A 15,829-nucleotide genomic window follows, 5' to 3' on the forward strand; every position below is an offset into this window, starting at 1 on the left:
GGATGAATTGGTGGGATTTTGGAAAATTTGTACAATTATTTTGGGATTTTTGTATAGATTTCAAGATGGGATACATGATTTTAGGATTGATGATGATAGGATAAAAATGTATTCTTTTTGGTGTTTCCTTGTTATAAAATGGGGGGATGAGATGGAATCCATTTGAAGCTTTGAGCATGGGATTCTCCATGAGGAGAATCACTATGTAGTTGATCACTTAATTTAACATAGCAATATCAGTGACTGACCAAGGTTGCCAAGAACATCAAGACCTAGTCTGTAACGCCCCGCCATGCGATCCAAAAGAAGTTAACCTAAAGTTTTACTAAGTTTGTTAAACATTTTTTTTAAGTTAAAGATAATAACTTAACAACAATAGTTGTAACATAGCGGAAGCAATTAACATTCACATAAACACAGAGTATAAAACAGATTACAATTCTTAAGGGTCCCATGATATTGAATCACATTTAAGTTTAATTAATAATAAATCTAATATATAATAAATCCACATCAAATAATAATATAACAGTATGAATCCATTTAAATAATATACAATTATATATGATGCCACTTGGCAATCAACATAATGCGCAATCATCCACTATACAAGTCATAATGTATGAAAGGCTGAAATAATATACATCATGAAATAAATTACATCATCTCTTAAGATCTTATGAAATCAAGTATAATACAATAGTACAACCATCCATCATAGAAATACAAGAACAGATAGAAAGGAACATCTGCACAAACACATCTAGCAGTGGCATCCAATAGTCAAATCTCAATGGTATAAGAAAAAAACACTACCACCCAACCTCGTAGAACCCTAAAAGGTCCACTCCCACCATGCTAAGGAGATAGTCTGAAGTCCAAAAAAGGATAACAAACTCAACAATCAAATCCAACATCTAGGTTCAACGAATCACCTAAAAGCAATCTAAATCAAAGGTAGCAAGACACAAGTATTAACTAATCCCAAAGGCAACATAGACACGTAGGAAATCTACTATGCAAGCAGGCAAGTGTCATCGCATGAATCAACACTAGAGTTACCCTGGTAGTCTAACTTGACCTCGGCCCCTTAGTGACTCTATGTGGGACTAGTATTCTTCTGTACAAACAAGGCATACTAATGATGCATGGTCACAACCAAGCATCCTCTCTACTCCCATCCTAGTTTGTACTAGCACTCGAGGCATGGGTGAGGAAATACAAAGACTCTTATTAGGTTCATTTTATTCCCATTTAGTGTAATGTTTTCACTTTTTAAACAACTTACAATGGGTTACCCTAGCAGCCACTTTGGGCCCCGACCTCCATTACAAGCCACTTGCCAACATGACATATAGATAACCTACCCTAAGCTTAGTAAAATCAAAAGATCACAAAAGACCACATACCATACATCAGTTCTTAAACAAGAAACTAACAAGTATTGAAAAAAAACTGATCATAATTACGGATTCCACCAATACAATAATCCTAACAAGACTGATCCCAAAATCAAGTATACATAAACCAATCCATGTCAAGAACAAATCATACAAACACCTCAATCCTATAAAAGAAACTGGAAAGCAATCCAAATACAACTAATCGAAGACTCAAAGGTTATATCAGATAGGTCACACCATTCACCTCAGTTTCACACAAGAACACTAGAAAGCAATAACAATCAATGCATCAAAACATCTCATAAAGCATATCAGACACATTACCATGGTTGAGTATAAAAGATTGAGATCAAAACATCATCATGACATCACAAAATAGAACTCCCGAGCCTTTGGTAAACATCCTGACTGGCCAAAACTAAGTCAAACCCGAAACCCTAACACTAGTAAATCACATGTTATATAAAGTGCATGCAAAATTGAATTTCATAATCCATTAGGTTCTAAAAACCCTAAAGTTCAATATTTACTAAAAGTTTTTAGATTAAATCACAGACAATTCTATAATAGAAATCAATTTTCTCAAAGAAGAGTTTCAACCCAGAGAACTTCTGAAAAAAAAAACACAATAGACACGGTGAAGACAGGAATTCAAAGAATGAACAACTTCTACACAAACCCACAAGATCCTACTTGGATCTAATGCTAAAACAATGAATGCACAAACATGCAAGAATCTTCCTTTTCCTTCGAAAACCCTCTTTTCAGAAATTGGCTCCTCCAAACTTGTGTATCTAGAAATGAGCTTTAATTTCCTTAATAAAGAGTTTTTCCCCCAAATCAAGGTTTTGATCATGCAATCATGTGAAAACCCTTTGTCTTTAATTACTATATTTTAATTTTCATGCACACATTTTATGCAATTTAATTAAAATAAACTTTGTTAAATTAAAGCTTTCTCTCCCTTATTGAATCATGTGATGTTTTTAATATAATATTTATTAATTTAATTACTGAGGTTCATCAATTTCTCTGATGATTGTATGTATTTGTACTATTTTCATGAAACTTGTAATCATTTATTAAAAAGCAAGCTAACTAGAGTATGCCCCTTTTATGATGTAATAATAAAGGACTTTGGTCTCAGGTGAGAACAGAGATATGCTGATGTAAATTTTTAATTTTATTAATGAATATAATCAAGGCCTTGGTCGTTTACCGATCAAATTTTTATATTAATTTAACTAATAATATTATTTAGAGTTTACTAGAAATAAAACTCCTAAATAAATTATTATTAAATTAAATGAATATAAATACACCTAAATTAGAACTTTAATCAAATCTTTTAAATTTAATTCTTTCATGCCCATTTAAATAACTTTTTAATTAAAATATTCTTTTATATTTTCTTTTCCTCCACTTATTAATTAGTGTAAGCACTATTTACAGCATAGTTTATTATTTAAATTAATAAGAATAATTAAAGCTCATTAATTAAATGCAACTCTAATTCAAAAATTATTAATTAAATAATCATAATAAAATAATATTAAATCTTTAATCTTTTAATATTTTAATTCTATTTTTATCCAACTTCTTAAATTAGACTTTTAAAATAAATATTTTAAATTGAAGTACATATTTAATTAATTTATAATTAATTAAATAACATCATATTCTAATCTTTCTTTAACTAATTTTCTAAATTTAGACCTCTAATTTAGACTTTTTATTTAAAGCATAAATTTAATTAGTTTCTAATTAATCAAATATTCACATATTCACATATTTTCTTTTTAATCAAATAATATTTATTACTCAACTAATAATATTATTTAGAGTTTATTATTAAAATAAAACTCTTAAATAATTATTGTTTAATTAAATAAATATAAATATGCTAAAATTAGAACTTTAATTTAATCTTTTAAATTTAATTTTTTTACTTAATTAATTTTTCAATTAATTAAATATAATTAAATATTGAATTTTCTATATACAATTTTTATGCAGCAACCTTAAGCAATTTAAATTAAAATATCTTTATTAAATTAATTTTCTTTCTCACTTTAATTAATCATGAGACATTTTTAATATCATATTTATTAATTTAATTAATAATATTATTTAGAGTTTATTAACTAAAAGAAAACTCTTAAACAAATTATTATTAATTATAAATACGTTAAAATTAGAACTATAACTTTATCTTTAAATTTTATTCCTTTATTTAATTAATTCATGAGATATTTTTAATACAATATTTATTAACTTAATTAATAAAATTATTTAGAGTTTATTATTGAAATAAAACTCCTAAATAATTATCATTAAATTAAATAAATATAAATACGTCAAAAAATTGAACTTTAATAAAATCTTTAAATTTAATTATTTTATTTAATTAATTTCTTAATTAATTAAATATCAAATTTCTTTATAAAATTTCCATTAAATTATCTTTTAATTTGATTTAATTATAACAGAAAATCACCACATACCCACAAAACCAAAAATGACAACTAAATTGAAGGCAAAGAACATAATCAAACTCCAAGGTCAAAATCATGAATTCACGTTACTTGACAAATTTGGATGGGTAAACTAACTCAAATACTTGTTCTATTGTATAGGACAATTGGCTTAGGCTTTAAGATTTGGACTCAAGAGTTATCTCCCCACTTATACCATTGGAATACTGCGATAGGGTACACTCATCTTGGCAATTCAGAGAAGTTGATACCTGATACCTACAATTTGCATAAAATCCACTCATGTACAAACACAGTATTCTAAACTAAACAGGCAATGGCAAGAAGTAGTTCATTGTGTAGATCCTGACTAGTAGATGACTACGACTCCCTTCCTTAACCACATCAAAAATATCAGACATAAAGAAAACATACACGCACACCATAAACATGCAAGTATGGAGTAAGTATCCATAGAAACCACATAAAAATTATTTGTCTAACTAACATCATTAAATAATTGAAAGTCACTACATGAACATATATATCATCATTGAATAATCATGCATACATGAAATAACTAGGTAACTTAATATATAATCAACTAATTATGAAGTGACATATAATCAAATATGATGACTAAGTACTAGCAATCATAAAACACAATAAATAAAAATGGCCTAAAAGAATCTAGTCAAAACAAATTGGAAAAGTCAAGTAGGGGTAGGCATTACATAGTCACCATTTTTGCATAGGACTTACTCAAAAAAACATGCAAGGATTGCCCCAGCATCATACATGAAACCCAATAGGAATCAGAGTGGAAACGACACTAGGTAACCCACAAACAAGCGATATATCCCAAGTGCACCATGTATTCATAAATGATCATATGTTTGGATATGAAATGGTTATACCCGATTGACTAATAGGCAGAAAAAAAAAATGAAAGACAAATCAAGACCTTGCTCACTGATTGCCACATTCATAGCACACCATGATATGAATGATTGTGGTGACTTGGAGGAGGGTATAACCAAATTGCTCAGAAAAGATAATCAAGAGCCAAAATTGAAATCCAATATCAAAAGAAAGAGTAAATTGACAAAAAAATAACTGTGTACCAAAGAGATCGATAGAACTCGATGCTGATGGACGCAAGTCTAACGAGAGGAAAGATGTATCCTGCAAGGACTTATTGGTAGCACCTAGCACCTAGATTCAATAGAAACTAGAAATTATAAGGACAATGTTTTAGTGACACATGATCTTGCATAAGGACTTTCTGATGCACTAAGTGGGAAGAGCTAGAGGACCTGATCTAATGTGAACTAACACGAGATTGGGCTATGTATAATGTGATTGACTAACGACGATGACAATATATAGGAGCTATTTACAGGGGATGGTGAGGATTTGTTTGTGCTATGTATAGGGGATGGTGAGGATATGTTGGTGCTATGTACATGGGTGAAAGGTTGAATGAGATTGATTTCTAGTAATGCAAAAAAATTCATGATGGTGTCCTAGTCAAGTTAAAAGGCCAAGATGAACTAATGGTGGATAGGGTGATGTAGATAATGTGAATAGTATACTTTAAAATAAGGAAAGTATTGGGAAGGATGCATCCCAATGATGATGATTGAATTTTGATCAAGTCTAGAAATAAGACTAAGGGTGTGACTAGATGGGTTTATTGATGCACAGTTTTAGATAGCTAGAGGGGAAGAATAGGATGGTGCATGTGATGGTAGATTTATAGTAGATTTAGGATATGAATGGATGGCATTGGGTTGCATGGGGAGAGCATAGGGATATATACTAGTGGTAAGGGATATGCCAAGCGATGAAAAGATGGAGGAGATGTTGGGAGGTACAAGGATGAAAGCAAAAGGTATGGTGGATAGGAAGATTTGGGTAGATGAATGCTAGAAGATAGAGATTGGAAGATGAAGATAGAAATGGAAATGGAACAAGAATAGGGAGATGGAAGGTGGATAGGATAGGGTCTCCAAGGAATACAATGTCTCTCATTATAATGTGTCATGCATGAGGAGGACTTAAGAGAGGTATGATAGAATGGAAGATAAGGAAACGACAAGATGAGGGAGGTAGATAGAGATGGATGGAGCTAAAGAAAATGAGGAGGATGGATTATATGGAAGGAATAATGAGTGGATAAAGGATTAGTGGATACACATTACAATGGGAGAATGAGTTTCAAAAGGTGACCAAAAGCATGTATGTATGGTGGTGGCCTTTATTTTATTTTATTTTAAATTTTAATTTATTTTTTCAAGATCTAGAGGATGGAGGAGGTGAAAAGGATAAGATGTGTTGGGTATGGTAGGAATATGGGATGGGTATAGTGGGTAGAATAATTTGGCCCCAAGTGGGTAGAGCATTTAGATGGAAGGATTACGCATGATGCTTGCTTGCCAAGTTTTCACCATTGGATGATTTTTTTATTTTACTTTTTGATTTTATTTTTTGTTGGATTTTTACTCATATATGTTGGTAGGATAAGTGGATAAGGAAACATGGAAAATATTGGATTAAATAAGTGGAATGGTGGGTGAGAGCTGGTAGATAATGGATGGGTAGACATAAGACTTGCAGATAAATGGATGAGGGAATTGGAAAGATCATCATTGGCACACACCTTGAAAGGTGATGAAGTAGTGGGAAAGATGATTTTGAAGACGATTAAGGAGAAAATGGAGTAGGAGGAATATAAGGACCAAAAGTAAAGTTGGAAAGTGAAGGATTGGCAATGTAGGATAAGAAACATAAGGACTAAGAATGAATTGAGGAGATGGAGGATGTGTATATGGAGATTTGAATAAATTATGAATGGATGAGGCTTTTGAAGTAGCAAGAATGGATGCCAATTGAGATTTTTCTTTGAGATTCATTTATTTTATGAGTATCTTTGGTATCCACATGGTTTTTTACTTTTTCATTTTGGGCCTTTGTGTCCTTTTTAAAAAAAAATTCTTTTAGATCAGAGGTTTCTCTTCTTGAACTTGTATTTGAGATGGGACATGTTGATACTTGGATTTTTGTGGATTTTAGGATTTATGCTTTTTAAAATTTTGGCATCCAATTTGCTTCCATTAGCCATGGTATGGGAACAAGATCATGGAGGATATGGAGAGATTATAGATGGAATAATAGAGGTTGAAGGTTGGAAGGAATTCAAGGATGAGTGCCTTTGATGATCTAGCTTGTAGATTTGAGGGGATGGAGTGATGTATTGGCATCCAAGATATGGATGCATGTAAGTGCCAAAAATGGATGAAAGGAATGAAGGATAAGGACCTCAAATAGATGGAAGTGAAGAAGGAGTAGGTCCCAAAATAGATGGAGGAGATAAAGGATTTGGATTAGGTATATAAGGACCCAAAATGGATGGAAATGGTGAAGGATTTAGATAAAGGATATAATGACTCAAAATGGAGGGATGGAAAGTTATGCAATGGATGGTGGTGGGAAGAAGGTCCAAATAGCAAGAGTAAGGAATGTACAAGATAAACAATGTTTTAATGCAATATAATGACCTACAAACCTTCAACCTCTAAAATCTTTAGCCAAGACCTATGCCCTATTACAAGGTGATTGAATGGTCTTAAAACATCAAATATAAGATGACTCAATAGGTTTTACCCTTCCCCAAACTCACTTTGGTCACAAACTAAAAAATGCATACTCTAGGCCTACTAGCCCTGTTGATTAGGTGTCCAGCAGCCTTTAAAATTTTATAACTCTTCAAACTTCCAAAATGCCAAGGAAAAAAATTAAATTCTTAGATACCCTTTATTGAGTAATTCAACATATCAAAAGGGTAGGTATAGTTCCTTTGGAGAATATTCCTTATTCCAACGTCTGATCAGCAATTTATGTTTGCAAAAAGATGGTTTTCCAAAGCAACTTTGTCTTAAACTCACTCCCAGACTCTAGGACTCTCAACAGTCTCACAAAATGGATCCAATTAGAAGAATCTACAATCAATTTGGGTCTATAGTTCCTGCAAACACAAAAACCCCAAATTATGCCTTCAAACCCTCAAAATCTAGGGCTTTGTCAATCTCTGCTCTCCCAACTCCTTCTTCAAGAAGTAAAGGTTTTAACACCTTGTCTCTAAAATGTATGGATGAAATCCAACACAAAATTGGCCCCTCCTTAAGGTCAAACTACTACTGCTACAACATACTAAGAAAATTCAATGCAAAATGCTCCCAAACAGCATGGTGATCACCAAGAATCTATCTCCTTCCTTCAAAATAGCATGTTAACGGGTTAATAAGATATCATATAGATAAAATTAGTGTCATTCCATGAGAACTAGGCATACATTCATGGAATGACCATTTCTTTAAGAGTTTTATCAAGACTTCTTGAGGAAAATCTGAAAATGTTGTTACAATCAGCACTAAAGAATGCAAGAACACTAGAAAACCTTCAAACCAAGTGTGAGATGGAGTGTGGAAACATAAAAAAATGTCCTTGGATCATCCAAGGCCAATGGAACTTCAAACAATACACAAAGCAAAGAATGAACTTATGAAAATGGAGATTTTCCTTATCAAATCTGTGTGCAATTTGTACAACCACTTCCCTGTCTACACAAGTGACTTCTCCACAATATATAATATTCCATATAACCTTCCTTACCACCTTTGGTTGGTATAGGACTGATTAAGAGCCTAAAATGTAAAGAAAACAAATTTCCCTCCTAAATCCAACAAACCGTTGTAATTCAAAAATTTGAATTTACAACATTACAAATTTTGGATTTTGAAAGCATTTAAACTAATCTAACCTTGCCAAATGACTTAGATAGTATTATTAAGCATTCCTAAATACTAACCTATCCCATTATGATCCCTTTTACATCTTGATGACCATTTAGTCTCTTCTTGAGCCTTCAAAACCTAAGATTTGCATATTTTGCAATTTTATGCCATGATAGGCTTTAAAACTTCCTAGTTGATTCCACCATGATATAAGCAGTTTGTCTTCATGCTTAGAGTCCTCTGGGTGGACTTGATAGAAGACTAGAATAATGATGCTAGAAGAAAAATGATGTTGGATGATAGCAAGGATGAAAATATGAGACTAGGATGACCATAGTGGGAAGTTTGGACAATTTTTTTGATGAGATATTGACTGCGTTAAGTATACCCTAGCTTAAGTTTAGATGAAACATCTCTATGGAACAATCGTACAATTTTTGTGAATGAACTTGCTAACAAGCTTTTAACATGTCAATGATAGGGATCTCAATGGAAAAATGTATATGCATACAAACAATCTTTTAAAAGCAATGATAATGATTTGACTATTAATACTTACTCAAGAAATAAATCCTAGGATTGTTGCAAATGAACTTTCTAACAACTTTTTGGCACATGGAGATAAATTTACCAATCAATAAGATATATGACAAAACAATCTCTCAAAGGACATAGCAACTTTGAGACAGACAAGTACACGGTCTTTTTTGAAAAAGGATTTTGGAAAATAGGACCAAGAATGATGTATGTTCAACAAATGTTTTCACGAGGTCATTTTACAATGCAGAAAATTCAAGCACACTTTATCCCTATGGTCAATTTGGTTTCAATGTGTTACTCATTAGGCATGTTAGGAGGAGCCCATCTTGATGTTTTCTAGATCTAGTGTGATATTTCCCTCTCAATCTAAGAGGTGAGTCAATACAAGAGTTTATCGACAAACTTACACATCAATGATCCTTCAAGGTATGAAAAATAGAAGTCCTTCTGCGGGGGCAACAACTCTTGGGGATGAAGTCCAAGTAGCCTTATGCCTCTACCAAGGAAAACACAAATATCAAGTAACTTCAAAGAACCCTTATATTCTCTTGCACCATAATATACAAAGGATAAAAGGGTAGTTAATAATTGGTTTGTAGTAAGATCCATGGAGTTAGGTCAAATGGTTATCAAGCGCATGACTCGCTTAAGATTATATTCTACCCATGTTGAAATCATGGGAAATTTTTCCCACCTTAGACTACCATCAGAAATGTGTTGCCCAAACTTCTCTAGATGGAGAATTCTTTTTACCTTTTTTCTCATTTATATACTAGCCAAAGGGGTTTACCGATTTGAGCTTCTATTCAAAGGGGAGACGCTTTCTGAAGGATGATGAACTTGCTAGAAGCACTCCTAGGTTGTTGCGAATGATCTTACTAACAATATTGGTATTTTGTCATGTATTTAATGGTTCTACTTTGCAAAAAATGAAAGATAGCTCAAAGATGTGTTGAAAAATGCATCTTAAGACACGCAAGACACTTTGTTCATTCCAACCTTGAAGCCTTTAGATTTTCTATCTATGATTAAAGACACTTGTGATTAACATGTATTGCTCTCTCCAACTTGATAGTGTATCGTCAACATAAGAAATTGAGTCAACATAATAAATCGTGTTTGAAAGCTTTGAGAAGGATTAGAATAAGGGTGATTTTCTTTAAATCATTCAAGACTTTGTTATTTCTTTAAAATCCCCAAATTTAAATGTGTGGATTTGCAATGTTCTTTGATCCTTAAGCATTCAAGATTTGATGAGATTGTTTTAGGTTCAAATTGAAGTGTGATTTCATAGCATTTGTTATTTTCCTCTTAAGCATTCAAGATTGTGTTTGACTCACATGCATTCATTCCAACAAAATCTATGTTAATCCATTAAGCATTCAAGATGGAGTTTTCATTTTGATCCTTTATCAATTTTAGCACCCAAATTGAAATGTGATGACTTTTATCAGTTTTTTACCCCTTTGCATTCAAGATTTTGTTTGTTGGATTATTAAGCATAAATTGAAAGTGTGATTATATCAAGACATTATCAAGAAAGCAAGCTAATTCCAAAGAAAATGACCTTCAATAACAACCTACAAGCAACAATTAGCAAAATAATAGTTGTTGAGATATTGGGTGTTGCACACATTGCATAATATTGTTATATTGTATTATTTTATTTTATTATGTAATATTGTATCTAGGAGCACCTAGATGGATGTTGTAATAACCCCAACAGGTTATAACTTCTTCAAACACCAAAGTTTTGTATACCTCAATTGTTTGACATTTTGTTAAACACTTTTCAAGCAAGCTCTGATACCACTATAATGACCTTGCTCAAATCTGATCCCAAAATGCTGATAAAGGTTCAAGAAAACACTTTGCATACAAGGATCATATGACTGATATAAAATTTTAGTTTTCTTTTATGGCTCTTTCCTTCACTTAACATCAATTAAAATGCTTGCAAGTAGACTCTGAATTGACTAAACAATGACCTATCATGAATGTGCAACTAATTTTGGCAATATACGATGCATATATATGATCTTAACATGAGAAATGAACACCTACAGCCAACTAACATTTTTACAAACAGTTGGTATGCAAACTAACTAGTTGATAAATAATGATATTGAATTGCTCAAATGACACCAACAACTATTATTTCCTTAATTGCAATGAAATTTCTAAATATGGCCAAGACTTTTGGCATTTACATGGATTACAAAAATGATAATGTTGGTATAATGCACAACTACAACTGAAACTTATAACACCTAAAAAGCAATGCTAACAAAGGAACCTAGTTGTAGATGGTTGTACTAATTTTCTCCAATGCTGCCTTTCTGCTTTGCTTTTTATGATCTGCTTTTTCACTTGCTTTTTTCAGATCTACTTTTTCGCTTTGCTTTTTCAGAATACTTTTTTCGAACTACTTCCAAAAACTCAAACCCTTAGGTAGTCTAAGTATACAAATTAAACTCAACTTGAAATGGTTGAATACCACTTCCAAAGCGCAACCCTTTAGAAGGTCTTTCACTTCCTTAGTTATGCAATCTCTTGAGAGGTATCATTCTCAAGGATTATGTTGAATATTTGCAAACTATCAAGCTCCACAAATGCTCATAGAAGATGTAGTTGAGTTACCAAATCCCGTGTATCCAAATGGGAGCCCAAGCCCTCTATTTATCTACTTACCTAAGAAGTTACTAAGAACTTCTAGAAACATCCTTTTCTAAGAAGTTACTAAGAAATTCTAGAAACATCCATTATAAAATCCCATTATAATGCACTTTTTATAATAAATAACTTTGTAAAATAAAAGTGCAACTCAACTTAGAATTATAACATGTAGGCCCCGTATAAAAATGATGATAAAAATATAAATAAAATAATATCTCCAAGAGCATAATAAAAGATCCAATCCCCAAATAAATGCCAAAATGACTCTCTCATCATAACCACTTGTCTACGAGAGTTCATGATAGATTGATTTGGCATGCAAAATGATGCCAGCCAAAATGGGGACATTACAGTCCACCCTTCCTGAAATTGCTTGTCCCCAAGCAATGGTTGAACAACAAACCAATCAATCCTCATGGATCCCAAATGAAGTAGTATGTGACATCATTGTGGACATTAAACCAACTACAAATAAACATCATCAAGACTAACCACATGTCCTATAACATAGCGCCCAAAACTTGTGCGGGTGATGTAGAAGTCAAAATGACACCAAAAGGCAACTCCGTAGAAGATCTAAGAAATCTCTTCTTCCCTGTATCCAACCACATAATATATATTGGACTGGAATCCTGGTCATCACCAACATGCATTGAAAAAGATGTAGCTACAAGCGAACCATATGCACTCATGCTAATTGTATCAACAATAGGTATAGTCGTATCAAAATATATGGATATAGGAACAACACTAACAGCTGCAATAGAAAACTTAACTGAATCTAGAGTTGATGAAATCTCATAATCAACATGTGTGCCATCATTAGAACACACATCAACCACTGCATGCATACTACTAAACTCCTCATTAGATGGTTCAACTGACATAGAAGTGGCTGTTGATATGACAGTATCATCGCATTCTCCTAATCCCCTATTGTTGCATTGTCATCTGCTGTCAAAGCTTCATATGTGGACTCCTAACTTTGCACATATGACTCAATGCCAAATTGTGAATCAATTATACTAGAGCGTAAACCCACATTGACTGACTTTGCTGAAACACCAACATCATAGATGGGTGGCTCTATATGTGTCTTGATCCCACCTGATGAATCAACTACCTCCTGCATTGGAGCAACATACAAATCATCAATATTGATGCCCATCTGTCTAGCCATAAGCTGCAACATCATATCCATTCGCCTATTTTGCTCATGTTGCATCATATCCATTTGCCTATTTTGCTCCTCTAATGTATCCAGTAACCTAAACATTATATTTTCCTGATCTGGACTAATATAAATTTTGTCAAATATTTGTCTCTCTATCTGGCTATTCCAAATTCCTAATAAGACCTCCACAGGATGGCAGGACTTATAGCTCTGATACCATTGTAATAACCCCAACAGGTTATAACTTCTTCAAACACCAAAGTTCTTTATACCTTAGTTGTTTGACATTTTGTTAAACACTTTGCCGGCAAGCTCTGATACCACTATAATGACCTTGCTCAAATCTAATCCCAAAATGCTAATAAAGGTTCAAGAAAACACTTTGCATACAAGGGTCACATGACTGATATAAAATTTCAGTTTTCTTTTATGGCTCTTTCCTTCACTTAGCATCCATTAAAATGCTTGCAAGCAGACTCTAAATTGACTAAACAATGACCTATCATGAATGTGCAACTAATTTTGGTAATATACAATGCATATATATGATCTAAACATGAGAAATGAACACCTACAACCAACTGGCATTTTTACAAATAGTTGGTATGCAAACTAACTAGCTGATAAATAATGATATTGAATTGCTCAAATGACACTAGCAACTATTATTTCCTTAATTGCAATGAAATTTCTAATACAATGCTCATGAAATATGGCCAAGACTTTTGGCATTTACATGGATTACAAAAATAATAATGTTGGTATAATGCACACCTACAGCTGAAACTTATAACATCTAAAAAGCAATGCTAACAAAGGAACCTAGTTGTAGATGGTTGTAATAATTTTCTCCAATGTTGTCTTTCTGCTTTGCTTTTTACGATCTGCTTTTTCACTTGCTTTTTTTGGATCTGCATTTTCGCTTTGCTTTTTTGAACTGCTTTTTCGAATCTTCTTTTTCGGATTGCTTTTTCGGACTTACTTTTTCGGACTGCTTCCAAAAACTCAAACCCTCAAGTAGTTTGGGTATACAAATTAAACTCAACTTGAAATGGCTGAATACCACTTCCAAAGTGCAACCCTTCAGAAGGTCTTTCACTTCCTCAGTTATGCAATCTCTTGAGAGGTATCATTCTGAAGAATTATGTTGAATAAATTTGCAGACTATCAAGCTCCACAAATGCTCATAGAAGATGTAGTTGAGTTACCAAATCTCGTGTATCCAAATGGGAGCCCAAGCCCTCTATTTATCTACTTTCCTAAGAAGTTACTAAGAACTTCTAGAAACATCCTTTTCTAAGAAGTTACTAAGAACTTCTAGAAACATCCATTATAAAATCTCATTATAATGCACTTTTTATAATAAATAAATTTGTAAAATAAAAGTGCAACTCAACTTAGAATTATAACATGTAGGCCCTGTATAAAAATGATGATAAAAATATAAATAAAATAATATCTCCAAGAGCATAATAAACCATCCAATCCCCAAATAAATGCTAGAATGACTCTCTCATCGCAACCACCCGTCCACAAGAGTCCGTGATAGACTGGTCTGGCATGCAAAATGATGCCAGCCAAAATGGGGACATTACAGATGTGCAATATGTAAAGATTCCCATGGGATATACTTGATGAGTTGGATTGTAACATTGTGATAATATTGATAAGTAGGAGATAATTTCCACAGCTAGTCAAATTGTGATATGAATATCAGGATTTAACTGTGTGATTTTTGAGTCAAACTCGATGACCCATGTTTCATGAGTAGTGATTCAACATGAATCCATCTCTCATGAGAATAAATGGAACACTTAGCACTCATTAGATCTAGGTGATGCTCACAAGGGTGAAGCACCAGGACTTCCCGGGAGGTCACCCATCCCAGTACTACTCCAGCCTGAGCGCGCTTAACTACAGAGTTTCCTCCATAGTTAAACCTAAAGCTTTCAACCCTATTTGCAAAACCTTCACCAAGTGTTGTGCCTTATGAACCATTCATTAGAAAGCCCCTTAAGCTCATCAATTGATAAGTAGGAGATAATTTCCACAGCTAGTCAAATTGTGATATGAATATCAAGATTTAACTGTGTGATTTTTGAGTCAAACTCGATGACCCATGTTTCATGAGTAGTGATTCAACATGAATCCATCTCTCATGAGAATAAATGGAACACTTAGCACTCATTGGATCTAGGTGATGCTCACAAGGGTGAAGCACCGGGACTTTCCGGGAGGTCACCCATCCCAGTACTACTCCAGCTTGAGCGCGCTTAACTACAGAGTTTCCTCCATAGTTAAATCCAAAGCTTGCAACCCTATTTGCAAAACCTTCACCAAGTGTTGTGCCTTATGAACCATTCATTAGAAAGCCCCTTAAGCTCATCAATTGATAAGTAGGAGATAATTTCCACAGCTAGTCAAATTGTGATATGAACTGTGTGATTTTTGAGTCAAACTCAATGACCCATGTTTCATGAGTAGTGATTCAACATGAATCCATCTCTCATGAGAATAAATGGAACACTTAGCACTCATTGGATCTAGGTGATGCTCACAAGGGTGAAGCACCGGGACTTCCCAGGAGGTCACCCATCCTAGTACTACTCCAGCCTGAGCGCGCTTAACTACAGAGTTTCCTCCATAGTTAAACCCAAAGCTTGCAACCCTATTTGCAAAACCTTCACCAAGTGTTGTGCCTTATGAACCATTCATTAGAAAGCCCCTTAAGCTCATCAATTGATAAGTAGGAGATAATTTCCACAG

The sequence above is a fragment of the Cupressus sempervirens genome, chromosome 11, assembly GCF_028749045.1.
Source record: "Cupressus sempervirens isolate cs-2001-9-10 chromosome 11, ASM2874904v1, whole genome shotgun sequence".
NCBI lineage: Eukaryota > Viridiplantae > Streptophyta > Pinopsida > Cupressales > Cupressaceae > Cupressus > Cupressus sempervirens.